Source organism: Gymnoscopelus braueri (genome assembly GCF_963280865.1).
Source record: "Gymnoscopelus braueri genome assembly, chromosome: 20".
In the NCBI taxonomy this organism is placed as follows: Eukaryota; Metazoa; Chordata; class Actinopteri; order Myctophiformes; family Myctophidae; genus Gymnoscopelus; species Gymnoscopelus braueri.
The window spans coordinates 41,288,116-41,303,743 of NC_137622.1; the positions used below are offsets into that span (position 1 = coordinate 41,288,116).

The 15,628-nt window shown below is 41.8% G+C and overlaps 1 protein-coding gene across 1 annotated transcript in view; it reads right to left on the reverse strand.

Moving 5' to 3' along the window:
- The window catches only part of LOC308075703 (uncharacterized protein), a gene marked incomplete at its 3' end in the record, with an annotated part of 260,820 nt that overhangs the window by 87,382 nt on the left and 157,810 nt on the right, over positions 1 to 15,628 (reverse strand). The gene's annotated exons all lie outside the window — the stretch shown is intronic.

The following is a 15,628-nucleotide window of genomic DNA, read 5'->3' on the forward strand; positions in this document are numbered from 1 at the left end:
TGGTTTCAGTGATATTTGGAATGACCCTCTACATTACTGCAAAGTTTCAAACAAATGTGAGTCTGCATGTGTGTGTTAGATAATAGTAAAATAGCAGCTCTACTAGTACAATAGCAGATCTACAAGCTCACAATGTGTCACATCGCGACGCATTGTGAGCTTTTACACGTACACAAACTTAGTTACTTTACAACACACACACACACACACACACACACACACACACACATGCACACACACACACACACACACACACACACACACACACACACACACACACACACACACACACACACACACACACAGTGAGAGAGCCCCACTAGTATAGTCTATAATGTGAACAGTTGATTATGTGGGCTGGATGCTGTCCAGGATGAGAGGGAGGAGAAGGCTCATCTCCACAGTGAATGACAGTCTATTAGCCTCCAACAGCACCGCATCCCACATCAATGTAACGACCGTTGGCTCAATCTGACTGACAGCCATAATGTACGACCCGCTCCGCCGTGGCTTTAAATTAAGCGACTGGGAAATATTTACAGTCACGTTGACACTTTGATTTATCAAACGGTGTGAGCATGTGTTCACCTGCATGTCCTATAATATGGTCTTTATAGGCGACCCCCCCCCCCCCCCCCCCCCCACTGGCTTCACTGAGAGGTTGTCACCTAGTGTCATTTCATGTAATGGAAGCAGATACAAGGTGGAAAACTCACGCACAGATGGCTCGGTTTAAAGCAGGGGTGTCGAACTCATTTTGGGGTCCGGGCCACATTGGTCAAATGGTGACTTGATGTGGGCCGAAACCAGTTGCGGACGAGCATGCGCGCTCACACGCATTCAGTTCAGTTATACAGCATCTGTTGTCTCAGACACTGCCACTAACTATGTATATCACTTTTTTTTTTTTTAATGTATTAAGAAGAATAGCTACTTTAATTATTGACATAAAAAACAAACAATGCCATATGTAAGGAGCCCCAATAAACCATTTTAAGTATAATAATTCAATTTGAAGTTAAAGGTTTCATGACGTTCAGTTTTACCACATATTAAAAGTCTTTGTCATGGTCCTTCAAACGTGTATAGAAAGTTTTAACAAAAAATTCCACTCCATTGATCCATGGCAGGTGTTTTTCTCTCACATTTCTAAAGCCTTTTCAACTGCAATGAAAAAATAAATCTTTGCCTGCGGGTGTCGCTGGTGAGGGATTTTGCCTGTCAATCATCGCCTCTGCTCCGCCCCCCCCCAAAGGAAAGGATAGGGGAGGGGAGGGGCGAGGAGGAGAGTGGGCGGGATTAATCTGCTGTGACCTCACTGTCGAAGGGCCAAGCTCAGATTACTTTTCAGCCTAATTATTCAGAAAACCCCAGACCACAGAAAATCCACTGAATGTTCAAAGTTCAGATTTTTTTGGTGTAATTGAGGTCATAAAACCCAAAAAAAAACATTTAAAAAAAAAAAAGTGAAAATGAATGTCATAGAACCTTTAACACATCCACCGCCAAGGGCTAATCTCATAATGTACTCACCAGTGCCAAGGTTTTATTGTTGTTTTTTGTTTTTTTCAGGTCGCCATAGGCCCCGTTAAAATCCTTTAGATTGCCCGATCCAATGTTTGTAAACAACGGGCACATGTCCTGGTGTCTACTCGTCGAGACCGCGTGTCAAACGGAGCCGCCATGTTTGAGTTCTGATCGTTTATGTTAACATGGGAAATGCGAGGATGAAAAACTACATGTCCTGTACAGCTTTTACAGGGTTTTTTTGTGTACGACTTAGAATGAAGGCAGACGGGAAACAAAAAACGTGATCGCACTTCCGGTCGATTTCGGGTGGTGTTACACTGAAAATGGCCCCCTGGAAAATTAAAAAAAAAAAAAAATCGAAAAAAAGGAAAAAGCACCACAGCCCGTAGGGCTACGGTCTCGGCGCTTAACAGTTGGATTTAACGGCCCGTAGGACTACGGTCTTGGCGGTTAATGTGTTAAAGGGATGTTTCACTTTAACCCAGGCGATTTTTTTTCAAGATTTTTCAAAAATAGCAGATCTCCGCGCTATGAGCTTGTAGATTTGCTATTTTTGAATAGTCAAAGAAATCTAAAGTGACACAGATGCGTTCCAGGTCTTAATGGGTTCAAATATGTTTGGGGTCTAGCGTGTCACATCGTGTCACGTTGTGTGTTTGTACTGATTTGGTCTTTTAACTAACACACCATTTTAATCTTTAGTCTTATTTTTATTCTTAGAATTTTAGTTTTAATCTCTAGTCAACACAATTAACCCATTAAGACCTGAAGCCGATTCTAGAAATGTTTTCAAAATCCCAACAGTATTCTGAAAAAAACGTATGTTTCTATATCAGTGTTTCTCAAACTTTTTCATGTCAAGGACCCCCAAAATTATATGTATTTGGCCGCCGACCTCCATCTCAAAATATTTTGTTCCAGGGACCCCCAGAACCAAAGGTTTGATTTTAATTTTTTTTTAAAAACAATATATATTCAAAGATTTGCACACATTTTCACGATTTCTCAAAAATAGCAGATCTACAAGCTCTTAGCGCGGCACTCGGTGCCGCGCTACGAGTTTGTAGATCTGCTATTTTTGAATAGCAAAAGTGTAAAATAATGTTTTTTTAGCTCAAATCAAAAGTGACACAGATGCGTTCCAGGTCTTGATGGGTTAATAATCTTTAGTCTTATTTGTATTCTTAGTATTTTAGTTGTGGTCTTAGTCAACACAATGAACTGCTGGTGTGCGACTCGCTGATCTGCGGCGCGTTGCCAGGTTGGTGGAGATTCACCCCGTCAGACCCCAGCTGCGTGGCCTCTGTGTACATTTGCTCTCGTCAAGCTGAGAAAAGCCCCCCGAGGCCTCGGTTTGAATTCTCCAAACAGCTGCCTGGGAAAAGTGTTGTTAGCAGCAGTGAGTGAAGCGCTGAATCTCCCCCTCCCCTCGTTTCACCCTGTTTGCCTCCACAAGGTGCCCTTCTAACTTCTATAAGTCTCTGAACCAGTGGTGGAAAAAATTACTCACATGTCTTTTTACTTAAGTAAAAGTATCAATACCGCAATGTAGATACACTCTCTTACCCGTATTCAACATTTACTTGAGGAAAAGTACAAAAATATTGGTATCAAAATGTACTTAACTCTCTCAGTGCCAATGAAATGAAAAAAATATGTTCATACTGTGCCAGCAATTTTTATTTTTTTTCAAAGTAAAACAAAAGTGCTTAGGAAGCGAGATACAGCCTTTTTCAGTTATAAGTTAAACAAAGAGTGGATGGAGCTGCACATCTTCAGATAATGATATATTGGGTTCCGAACATTTTATTCAAAAAATAAAAAATAATCGCGACGCATTGTGAGCTTGTAGATCGGCTGTTTTCAAACGATGTTTATACAATGTATACATTTGAAAACATTCTGCATATTGAGTACTTTCTACTTTTGTACTTTAACTCTCTCAGTGCCACACAACGAGATATCCTGAGTTTTATTTTATTTTTATTTATTTTTTATTTTTTGAATAAAATGTTCGGAACCCAATATATCATTATCTGAAGATGTGCAGCTCCATCCACTCTTTGTTTAACTTATAACTGAAAAAGGCTGTATCTCGCTTCCTAAGCACTTTTGTTTTACTTTGAAAAAAAATAAAAATTGCTGGCACAGTATGAACATATTTTTTTCATTTCATTGGCACTGAGAGAGTTAAGTACATTTTGATACCAATATTTTTGTACTTTTCCTCAAGTAAATGTTGAATACGGGTAAGAGAGTGTATCTACATTGCGGTATTGATACTTTTACTTAAGTAAAAAGACATGTGAGTAATTTTTTCCACCACTGGTTCAGAGACTTATAGAAGTTAGAAGGGCACCTTGTGGAGGCAAACAGGGTGAAACGAGGGGAGGGGGAGATTCAGCGCTTCACTCACTGCTGCTAACAACACTTTTCCCAGGCAGCTGTTTGGAGAATTCAAACCGAGGCCTCGGGGGGCTTTTCTCAGCTTGACGAGAGCAAATGTACACAGAGGCCACGCAGCTGGGGTCTGACGGGGTGAATCTCCACCAACCTGGCAACGCGCCGCAGATCAGCGAGTCGCACACCAGCAGTTCATTGTGTTGACTAAGACCACAACTAAAATACTAAGAATACAAATAAGACTAAAGATTATTAACCCATCAAGACCTGGAACGCATCTGTGTCACTTTTGATTTGAGCTAAAAAAACATTATTTTACACTTTTGCTATTCAAAAATAGCAGATCTACAAACTCGTAGCGCGGCACCGAGTGCCGCGCTAAGAGCTTGTAGATCTGCTATTTTTGAGAAATCGTGAAAATGTGTGCAAATCTTTGAATATATATTGTTTTTAAAAAAAAATTAAAATCAAACCTTTGGTTCTGGGGGTCCCTGGAACAAAATATTTTGAGATGGAGGTCGGCGGCCAAATACATATAATTTTGGGGGTCCTTGACATGAAAAAGTTTGAGAAACACTGATATAGAAACATACGTTTTTTTCAGAATACTGTTGGGATTTTGAAAACATTTCTAGAATCGGCTTCAGGTCTTAATGGGTTAATTGTGTTGACTAGAGATTAAAACTAAAATTCTAAGAATAAAAATAAGACTAAAGATTAAAATGGTGTGTTAGTTAAAAGACCAAATCAGTACAAACACACAACGTGACACGATGTGACACGCTAGACCCCAAACATATTTGAACCCATTAAGACCTGGAACGCATCTGTGTCACTTTAGATTTATTTAATCTATTTTGACATAGAAACTATTTTCAAATGACCAAAATGCATATAGGGCTAAAGTGGTTAATGTATGTTTTGTGATAATAATCAAAATCTACAAAGTAACTAGTAACTAAGGTTTTCGAATAATTGTAGTGGAGTAAAAGTATAATATTTGCCTCTGAGATGTAGTGGAGTAGAACAAAAAAGTAATGAAAATTGGAAATGCTCCAGTAACGTAAACTAGGGAACCAGGGGACCTGGTACTGTCAGACCCCTAGTGGTTGATATCTGAATGGCCGGAAGTCTGAATGGTTTCTAAACTACGTCACACTAAGCTTGGCCAATCAAAAAGAGGGACATGTAAGAAAACGTTTTCGTCCATATATGGACGAAAGCGATAGCAAAAGGGGACCGACAAAGCCTCATGTAGGCCTGACCACCTGGGTCTGGCAAAAATCACACCCAGTGTGAAGTGAGCGGTGCTATTTATTAGTTATTAATTTCATCATGCATCTCGGTAGCCAATCACAGCACGTCCTACAAAGCTTAGCCTATGGGCGTGTTTTCCACAGCATGGCGTCACAGCGAAAGACACATTTTCACGACAGAAAGAAAAACTTTCACCACGGATGGGTCCTAAACCCTCTTATAGGAGCGGTTGCACCGCTCAAAAATACCTCAGAACACAGTACTTGAGTAAATGTACTTAGATACTTTACACCACTGCTCTGAACCTCCCAACTCTTTTGGTGGAATGCCTAAAAAAACAAAACAAGAACAAGTCTGAAGGTGGTTTAAACTTAAAACGAACGTCTCCCAATGTCTTTCTGAATTCTAAGTACAATAAAAAAAAACTTGTAGATCGGCTATTTGCGGTGAAGATATTTAGTGTAGACGGGGACAAAAATGAGCAGGCCTAGTTTAGAGCCCTGAGGGAGTATGTAGGTAAAACACAAACAAACAAAAACCCCAGCCCAAATCTCCTTCATCTGCTAAAGAAACTTTGATAATGACTGTGACATGTTTGAGTCAATATCGTATTAGCCTCGGAAACCCAGGCTTTTTTTTTTGTTACAAAAGAAAAAAAGCCTGGGGGAGCCATGCAGGAACGATGGTCTTGGACCTTGTTATCTCCTAACCAATCAGAGTGCAGAGGGGCGTCGCTCTAAATTTGGTGACGTCAGCGTGCTCCGTGCACAGGCCGAGGGGGGGAGGGGAGGGGAGGCGGGGACATAGATTGGTGAAGCAATAGGAAGCCACGCACAAATCCGGGCGGCTGTGTTTGGGTCCGCCCTTCAAGACCATGGATTGAGCTCGTAGCCTCAGGCTAATATCGTATTAACCCATTAAGGCCTGAGGTTCCGATTCTACAGAGTCTTCTAAATCCTAACAGTTTTTGAAAAAAACATGTTTCTATGTCAGTGGTTCTCAAACATTTTCATGTCAAAGACGCCAAAATGTATATTTATTTGGCAACGGACCCCGATCTCAAAATGTTTTGTTCCAGGGACCCCCCAGAAGCAAAGGCTAGAGTTACAAATGTTCGCTTTAAAAAATATATATATTCAAAGATTTGCACAAATGTTCTCGATTTTTCAAAAATAGCAGATCTACAAGCTCGTAGCGCGGCACTCGGTGCCGCGCTAAGAGCTTGTAGATCTGCTATTTTTGAATAGCCAAAGTGTAAAATAATGTTTTTTTTAGCTCAAATAAAAAAATGACACAGATGCGTTCCAGGTCTTAAAGGGTTAAAACCGGCTTAGGCAAAAAAAAAAAACTGAATGATAGAAATGGCTCACAACAGAGAGCTACAGATATACAGTATATCTTGAAAAAGCATGGCAATTACTTTGATTGTCTCCACCGCAATATTCAATTTGTCTTCAAGTTTTACCCAGTAAGACTGAGTGAGTGCAGACCTTTGATGTTAGTAATGATAGAGTCAAGTTTGATTAAAGGCCTTGCTTGCTTCGGACACACTGCTTCATTCAGATTAGACTGACCTGAAGGGCAGTGAATGAACTGGTTGTGATGGCAGGCCTTTGATGTTAGTAATGATAGAGTCAAGTTCATTAACCACATGAACCCTAGAGCAGGGGTCTTCAACACTTTTCAGGCAGAGGACCCCTTCGCTGAGAGAGAGAGAGATGGAGCAGGGACCCCCTACTACATATTGTATAAAATGGTGTTGCAAATTGAATGTTTTAATAGATTCCATAGATTAGCTTCATAGACTTGTTAACTACTAACTGTTGACATAGCTAACTATCATCAGTGTTTTTGCTTATTTGTTTACACATTATGTGTTGGATTCATGCTTGTGATGTGTTTTCTAGTTACTTGTACTAATTACTGTAGATTTAGATTATTATTACAAAACACACATTAACCACTTCAGCCCTAACATTTCGTCCGTTTGAAAATAGCCGATCTACAAGCTCACAATGCGTCGCGATGCGACGCATTGTGAGCTTGTAGATCGGCTATTTTCAAAAAGATCTTTATACATTTTATACATTTGAAAACTCGTGAAACGGGACATTCTGCATAATTAAGTATATTTTGATACCAATACGTGTGTACTTTTACTCAAGTACATTTTGAATTCCGGACTTTTACTTGTAACAGAGTATTTCTACATTGCAGTATTGATACTTTTACTTAAGCAAAACAAAAAAAAGTGAGTACTTTTTCCACCACTGCATTACACTGAGATCATAGCGCTACAGAAGTTCCAAGGTTTTTCTGTGTCACCTAGAATCACAATGCTCTGAGAGAGAGAGAGAGAGAGAGATATATGGGAGTGGATGTACGCCTAGAGATATTCCAGGGGCATGAGCATCAGATCAGGCCTCCTCCTCCTCACAAGATTTAGTGGGGTTATAAAGAACAGCAGTCACTAAGCTATTTATAGCCTGTGGCGGTGGTAGCAGAGACGGTCTCCACCAGATCCATACACAACGTTCAACGTTATCCCCCTCCCCTCCCCCCCCCCCCCCAAGGTCAAGTTGTGTTCAATACAGTGCTTTATGTACTCGGCTAATACACATCCACCGTTACCAAGTAAAGACGCAGTATACACAAATCCACGGAGCGCTGCCCTGTAGGTGGCGCCGCCATTGCTGCGGTGTCAGACTCGGTCAGTTGCTGCTGCGCGGTGTCAGTCAGCTGCGTGAGCAGTCAGTCACTGACTGCTCACGTTACTCTTTTACCTGCTTTTTACAAACTTTTACGAACACTAACTTTACAAAGATGTACAGAAAATCGGGACAAACCAGTGCAGTTTATGGCTGCTCCAACAGCCAAGCAGGTAAAAAGTAACGTCAACGGACGGACAGAACTGCAGCAGCAGCTGATTGAGTCTGACACCGCAGCAATGTCGGCGCTACCTACAGGGCAGCGCTCCGTGGATTTGTGTATAGTCCAACCGAACAAAAGCTGTTGACTTTTCGGTTTCGGGCTTGCTGATCCGAAGAAAAGTTTGGGAACTGAATATCATGTCCATAGCACTCACACACGGTGTGAATATCATGTCCATAGCACTCACACACGGTGTGGATATCATGTCCATGGGCCTATACCCCGTCCAAACGAAGTTTGGACATCGGTTGAAGTACATTACCACCTTAAAGATGCAGTGCAGTGACATTTTCGGTCGTTTTATTTTGAAGATTCACTCTGAAACGTCGTCTCGACCGACTCTCAACCAATCAGAAGGTCCCATCCCTTCAGGCTATGGGACGTTGGAATCTCAATCACTTCAGCCGTGCGCAACAGGTCTAGTGTTTAGGCTGCACTAGCCTTCCTGCTTTCGTGTATAGAGGGGCGGATTGAAAATCAGTGCGGAGAGAATGCGCCTGATCCCATTGGTTCACCGATCTGTCCGTCAGCCCCCGCCCCGTCAACACAACATTACGAGCGACGCCCACTGCACTCTGGTTGGTTGAGGAAATGAAACACTTCCTATACCGGGTACAACGACGTGCTGGTCCAGGCTTTTATTTTTTAGCAAAACTAAACAATAAAAGCCTGGAGATCAAGGCTAGTTTACAAGTGAGAGAGAGACGACCAGTTAAGCACGTTAGCTACTACGTGGCTTATTTCTAACCTATAATGTTTTCAGATACATATTTTAGTGTGCAGATTAAGTTTAAAATCATAATAATACCCCGTCTGGATGTCATCTTGAATGAGATTCAAAACGGAGTGGCTCTGTAATTAAAATCGGCTGTGTTTGAAGGACGTGCAGCTATGGGAATCAGACAGGTGCATGTAATCAAGATTCATTTATATTCATGAAAGCAGCGTTATGTCATCACGCAGCACGTTTTCGTTTACAGGAAGTAATTAAGATTGGCTTTTTAGGGACTTTTGATATAAAAATACACAAAAAATGTTTTGGCATATGTTGTTAGGTATGCCCATATGATGACCACGGATATGCTCTAAAAGTGTGAAAAACCTATTTTTCATTTCACTACACCTTTAACTCTGTCACGCTCTTATCTATTCTAAGCAGACTGTACCCGTAAGAACTGACTTGGGAGTCTGAAACAGGGCAGGACCTCTGTGGCCGTTCAATTTGGCCTTCTGCCCTTTAAAAAAACAAATGATCTGCCCTGAGGGCACAGTGGCCTTAATGCCCTGACCACACTGGCCCAGCTCATGTAAACTGTTGTTGTGTTTGATGACCGTGCTGCCCTGTCATTTGGCCTTTTGTGGCCTCAAAAACATGGGCAACCCCAAAGCCTCAAAATGAGGGATTCCCTGGCTTGGTTTTGAACATCGGCCAGGACTCAGTGCCAGCCATAGATATATATAAAGGCTAGATGACTCACCCGCGCTGCTGGCTAATGGAGTACGACGTTGCCACATGGCGGCCATCTTGAAACAGTCATTCATAACATTATGTCTATGGTGCATATACTTTAAAATAACCATAGCGTGCTCAATTTTCATCCGATTTTCAAACGGTTTGGTGTGTTGTAAACACCAAAGATGTAATAAAATTATAAAATTAAAAACAAAAAAAAGTGATTATAATTATAAGTATGCAGTATAATAACTACATCTTTGGTGTTTACAACACACCAAACCGTTTGAAAATCGGATGAAAATTGAGCACGCTATGGTTATTTCAAAGTATATGCCCCATAGACATAATGTTATGAATGACTGTTTCAAGATGGCCGCGGTTGAGCTACGCTTGCGCCGTCCCCTTGAGCCATCTAGCCTTTATATATATCTATGGTGCCAGCTACAATAGCAGCTTCATTAGCTTTGAGTCGCACTCTCCAGTCCATCAACTACATTATGTTCGAGGGTTCTAGTGTTTCACAATAGGAAATTAAGGAAGCACGTTCCTGTGCAGACTTCACAGTTCCCACAGTGCCATTGTTGTGCACCTCCATGGTCCGATCGCGGTAGACCTAACACCGCAATTGATTAGGTTCTGGAGACTTGAACTGCATTGTTCGTTCACAGGCAATCACAGGTATGCTGAATGTAGCTGGCCTCCTCTACACCTCCCAGTTCAGACCAAAGATTTGATTAATTAATCATCGTACAACGGTGTCGTGCGCTGAAAATGGCCAATCTACAAGCCTGTAGATTAGAGATGCGCGGATAGGGTTTATCGTCACCCGAATCCGCATATACATGTTCATTATCAACCCGCCATTCAACCGCGGTTAATTATACCATCCTATTTCTAGATCCGCACCAACCGCATCAAATTATTATTATTTTCCTGACGTTAGTTTTCAACAATGTTACTCACCACTGTCTGTCGCGATGTAGTGACTGTATACAATCCATATCTATGGTAACAACAAGACGGAGCTTGAAGCTTCATTTATTTTACTTTCGCTTTCAACTTGCTTTGTTGCCATGTCTGCGTTTTATAAGCGACTTTAGGGGTAATTTGACGCTTGTTTTTGGCTTGTTTTCATAGACCTTGCTGCTTATTTCTCTCGCAAAATATGGCAACACTGGCTGCAGCCGGTACAAAGACCCCTTGCCGGTAAAGTGCAGTAGGCGGCTAATTTGTGCCTGATGTAAAATGACGTAATATTAAAATACTACAAACGCATGCACGGCGAGATTTCGTGCTTTTTAAAAGCTATAATAGGGCTATAGATTGATATCATTAATGTAAATCCCACATGTTTTCACCCGCGGTTTATCCAATATTGATTCATTATTATATTTGATTGACCCAAATCCACCCAAACTGCAGTTAACTGCGGCAACCGCGGCTAAAACCGCGATCCGCGCATCTCTACTGTAGATCTGTTCATTGTTTGCAGTATGACACCATTGTAGGACGGAGCATAAATTAAGCATAAAGACATTACAGAGAGAAATATCAGCCCGCCTGATATTGCATGTATGCAATGCAAGGCTGCAGCTGTGTACGCTTTAGTATTTGCAGTTTTAAACTGCAATGATGAACCTGTCCTGCACAATTAAGAATTTCACCCACCATACTTGCAATGTGATGTGACAATAAAGATTGATTGATTGATTGATTGACCCCTCAGACGTCTTAATAAACCACGCTTTGCAAGTGGCCATTTAATATTCCGTGGAGTGGATTACTATTTGTTCTTATATTGCATAATCTCATAAGCAGTATGCATGTTATGAACACGAGTTTGAAAGTAATCACAAGCAATAGCACAGTCACGATACAAACCATCACTAATAGCAAATAAAAATAGATCAGACTATATTGTATACAATACACTTATACAATCATGAAAGAATGGCCACCAATTTAAAAAAGAAAGCAGCCCAAACAAGGGCACTATGAACTGCAGATCAACACCATAAGCTGCATTCTCTTTCAATCGCTTAGAGTAGCAATGAATTATTAAATAACAATGGTTCAAAATCAAAATGGCAACGGAATTGCAGGGCACTGTGCCAAAGGCTACAGTAAAAAGACAAGCATCAAATACACAGATGGTAGATGAATGCATTACGTTTAGAGTTGTTATCAGAAAAGCTGCAGATAAACTGCCTAAAATGCTGGTATCGATATCGGCGAGTATGTCAGTCTGTGTCATTCCCACATACTTTATCACGTGATGATTTAATGTACTGTACTAATTTGAATGCCTTCAGTTTTATACTCTTTATACTGCTGAACTATTTCATTATTTTACTACTTCAGTAGCTGCACTTCAACAACTATTAATGATTTTTATTTATCTATTCCTATATCAGTCGTTCTCAAACGACCCGTAAGGGTCCATTTGGTTCCATTTGTACACTCTCAGAGTTACAGACCTGTAAGGGTCTTTTTGGTTCAATGTGTACACTATCAGAGTTATAGACCTGTAAGGGTCCTTTTGGTTCCATTTGTACACTCTCAGAGTTACAGACCCATAAGGGATTTCATTTGGTTCCTAACTATCCATCATTTAGCTGGGGACCCCCTGGAACCCCCTCATAGACCCCACTTTGAGAACCGATGGGTTAGGGATGGTGTTAGGGTTACGTCAGGGATGGGTTTGGTGTTGGGGTTAGGTTAGGGTTAGGTATGTGGACAATGGTCATAGCCTGTGAATCAGAATCAGAAGACTTTATTGCCGTGACATGTAAACATATTCGGAATTTGGTTTGGTACAGTGGAGCGCAGTTTACAACAGGACTGGTGCAGGACAGGACAAGACAGTGCAAACCAACGTCATAGTGCAAACAAGTAATAAATACAAAATAAAAGTGCCAATGTGCCAAAAATTCAAGTGTTCAGGTAGCTCTCTGAGGTCAGGTCAGGTCAGGTGGGGGGGACACACACCTGCAGCATTTAGTAGCCGGATGGCCGTGAGGGAAAAAGCTGTTTGAGTGTCGGGCCTTCACAGTCTTTAGTGACCGCAACCTCCTGCCTGAGGGGGAGCGGAGGGGCAAAGAGACCGTGGCCTGGGTGTGTCACGGATACAGCCGATGGCATCGTGCAATATCTGTGTCATCATGACATGCAGCGATAATGGCCGACCATACACTCTGTCTTCACCTTGTATCAGTCCGTTTGGTTGTCACTGAGGCACACACACACACACACACACACACACACACACACACACACACACACACACACACACACACACACACACACACACACACACACACACACACACACACACACGCACCAACATCATCTCGGGTTACGCGGTCCATGGAGGAGGTGTGGAAGGAGCAGCAATGTATTCAACTGTAATGAAAGGTAGTTGCTCTGTTCATGTGTGTACGGTAGAGATGCGCAGATCGCGGTTTTAGCCGCGGTTGCCGCAGTTAACAGCGGTTTGGGTGGATTCGGGTCAATCAAATATAATTATTAATTAATATCGGATAAACCGCGGGTGAAATATTGCGGTAAATAAATTAATGACATCTAATATATCTAGTGTTATTCTATAAGCACCGCTTATAGAATCTTATTTGATAATAGGTTTAGAGCAGCCTCTGTGCGATGCGATCACAAAATGCATTGATTTAGCCTATGGAATGTCGGTGCGTCTTTTTTCTTTTTTTTAAACCGGTGCTGCTCTGCTGCGCTGAACATACAGAGTCCCTCTCTCTCTCTCTCTCTCTCTCTCTCTCTCTCTCTCTCTCTCTCTCTCTCTCTCTCTCTCTCTCTCCTCTCTCTCTCTCTCTTTCTCTCTCCCTCTATTTCTCTCCTCCTGCGCTGAACATACAGAGTCTGTATGTTCAGCGCAGCAGAGCAGCACCGGTTTTTATGGTGTTTTATGTCTTCTCTGACTATTTGTAGTTTCTTCCTGGAGGCTGAAACCTTGAGGGTCAAACGTGCCAATAGAGAAACAGCACTTTAGTGACATCACAAAGCCCACACCCTCCCCCTCATTATCATAACACAACAGGTGTGGGCATGAGGAGGAGGAGGGACTAGGACAGGTGGGTGGTGCTAAGGTGGTGGAGGAGGTGCTAAGGTGAGAACCAGGTATACTTAATGCACTGGTGGGTGTGTCTACATAAAAACAACATTTTAACACGTACTGTACACTTTTTTTTGTTGAAAAAAATCCTTACATAATAATAATACCTTATGATCAGGTTTTAGGGTTGAAAAATATCTTGGCACTCCATCTTTAAGGTGGTTGGTTGTGTTCCATTAGATGTCCTTCTCCTGTCACAGTGGCTCTCTCTCTCTCTCTCTCTCTCTCTCTCTCTCTCTCTCTCTCTCTCTCTCTCTCTCTGTGATTGCACTTTATAAGTATATTTATTGCCCACTACACTCTATCCAGTGCAATTTTTGTTTCCCTTAACCCATTAAGGACCGGGAACACAGCGCAGGTGTCACTTTTAGATTTCTATGGCTATTAAAAAAATAGCAGATGGGCTATACAAGCTCATGAGCTTGTAGGTCTGCTATTTTTGAAAAATCGTGAACATTTGTGCAATTTTTTTTTTTTGCAGATCTACAGTAAGAGCTCATAGCGCGGCGCTCGTACTGTAGATCTGCAAAAAAAAAAAAACGTGAAAATGAGTGCAAATCTTTGAATATATATATATTTTTAAAGCGAACATTTGTAACTCAAATCTTTGCTTCTGGGGGGGTCCCTAGAAAAACATATTTAAAAAATGTTCGGTTAAAAATGTATATATATTCAAAGATTTGCAAAAATAATGTTTTTTTTTTCCAAAATATGCAGATCTACAAGCACATAGCGCGGCACTCGGTGCCGCGCTATGAGCTTGTAGATCTGCAATTTTTTTTAATAGCCAAAGAAATCTAAAAAAGGACAGAGATGTGTTCCCGGATTGAATAGGTTAAAGCACTGGGCTTTGCTGCTGGCTGATGTCCGTTCATTCTCATACACAGCCTGCCGGTCCCACAGAATGCAAATGCATGAATGAATGAATGAATGAATGAATGAATGAATGAGTGGGTGTGACTGTGGAAGTGGAGCTGCTGCCCCGTTAGCACCATAGACTGTAAAAAATATGGACGAAGGGAACGGTGACGTCACCCATTGGTTTCTACAGACCGTAAATGAAGCCGATTGTTCAGGAACGTGCAATCCGCCATCTTTAATATATACCATTGGGCACGGCGGAACTCAAACGCTATATTGCTTGAGACCAGACATGTGACCAGGGAACCGGAAAACAATCCCCAAAGAATGCTATTGGTTGGGGTAGCTTGTCAATCAAGAGCGGAGGGCGGGGAATTAATGCTATTGGTTGTGTAGGTTGTCATTCAAATCGTCCCGCCCCTCCTGGAGCATAGCCTACTTTATCGTCAATTTTAGAATAAATGGGACCATAATTTAGCAAAACGCATATCATGATGATTGAAAGGAGACTTTAAACTAGCGACTGGAAGCATGTAGAATTTATGACAATTTTTATTAAGGTAAGAAAATCTAGTCTAAAGTTCGTCAAAAACCCATCCGCTTACAATGAGAGAATATTCCTTCTGACACCAGCAGGGGTAAAACAGCGGCATACACAGGGGTGCACATAACTGGTGCGCAGGTGCGCATGCGCACCCAAAATAAATAATGCGTGGCACATCAGACGACGCGAGGCGCTTTTGCGTACCAACAGCTGGAACAGGAATTTCCAAGCTTTTATTTTTTAGCAAAACTAAAAAATAAAAGCCCGGAGATCGAGGCTAGGAATTTACTTCCTGAAGCCACTCGCATCTCAGCCACTCGTGTCTCGCATCGCCTCGCATTGCCTCGCTGCGTGCACGCAGCCAGCAGCGTCTGTTAGAGGCACTCGTCACCGATGATGAACGCACCGTAATGGTGCAAAAAATATGCCGTGAACGTCCCAATCTGACGGATAAAAACAGCGCAGCACAGGGCACCAACCTTGGGGGCTTCACCAAACGGCG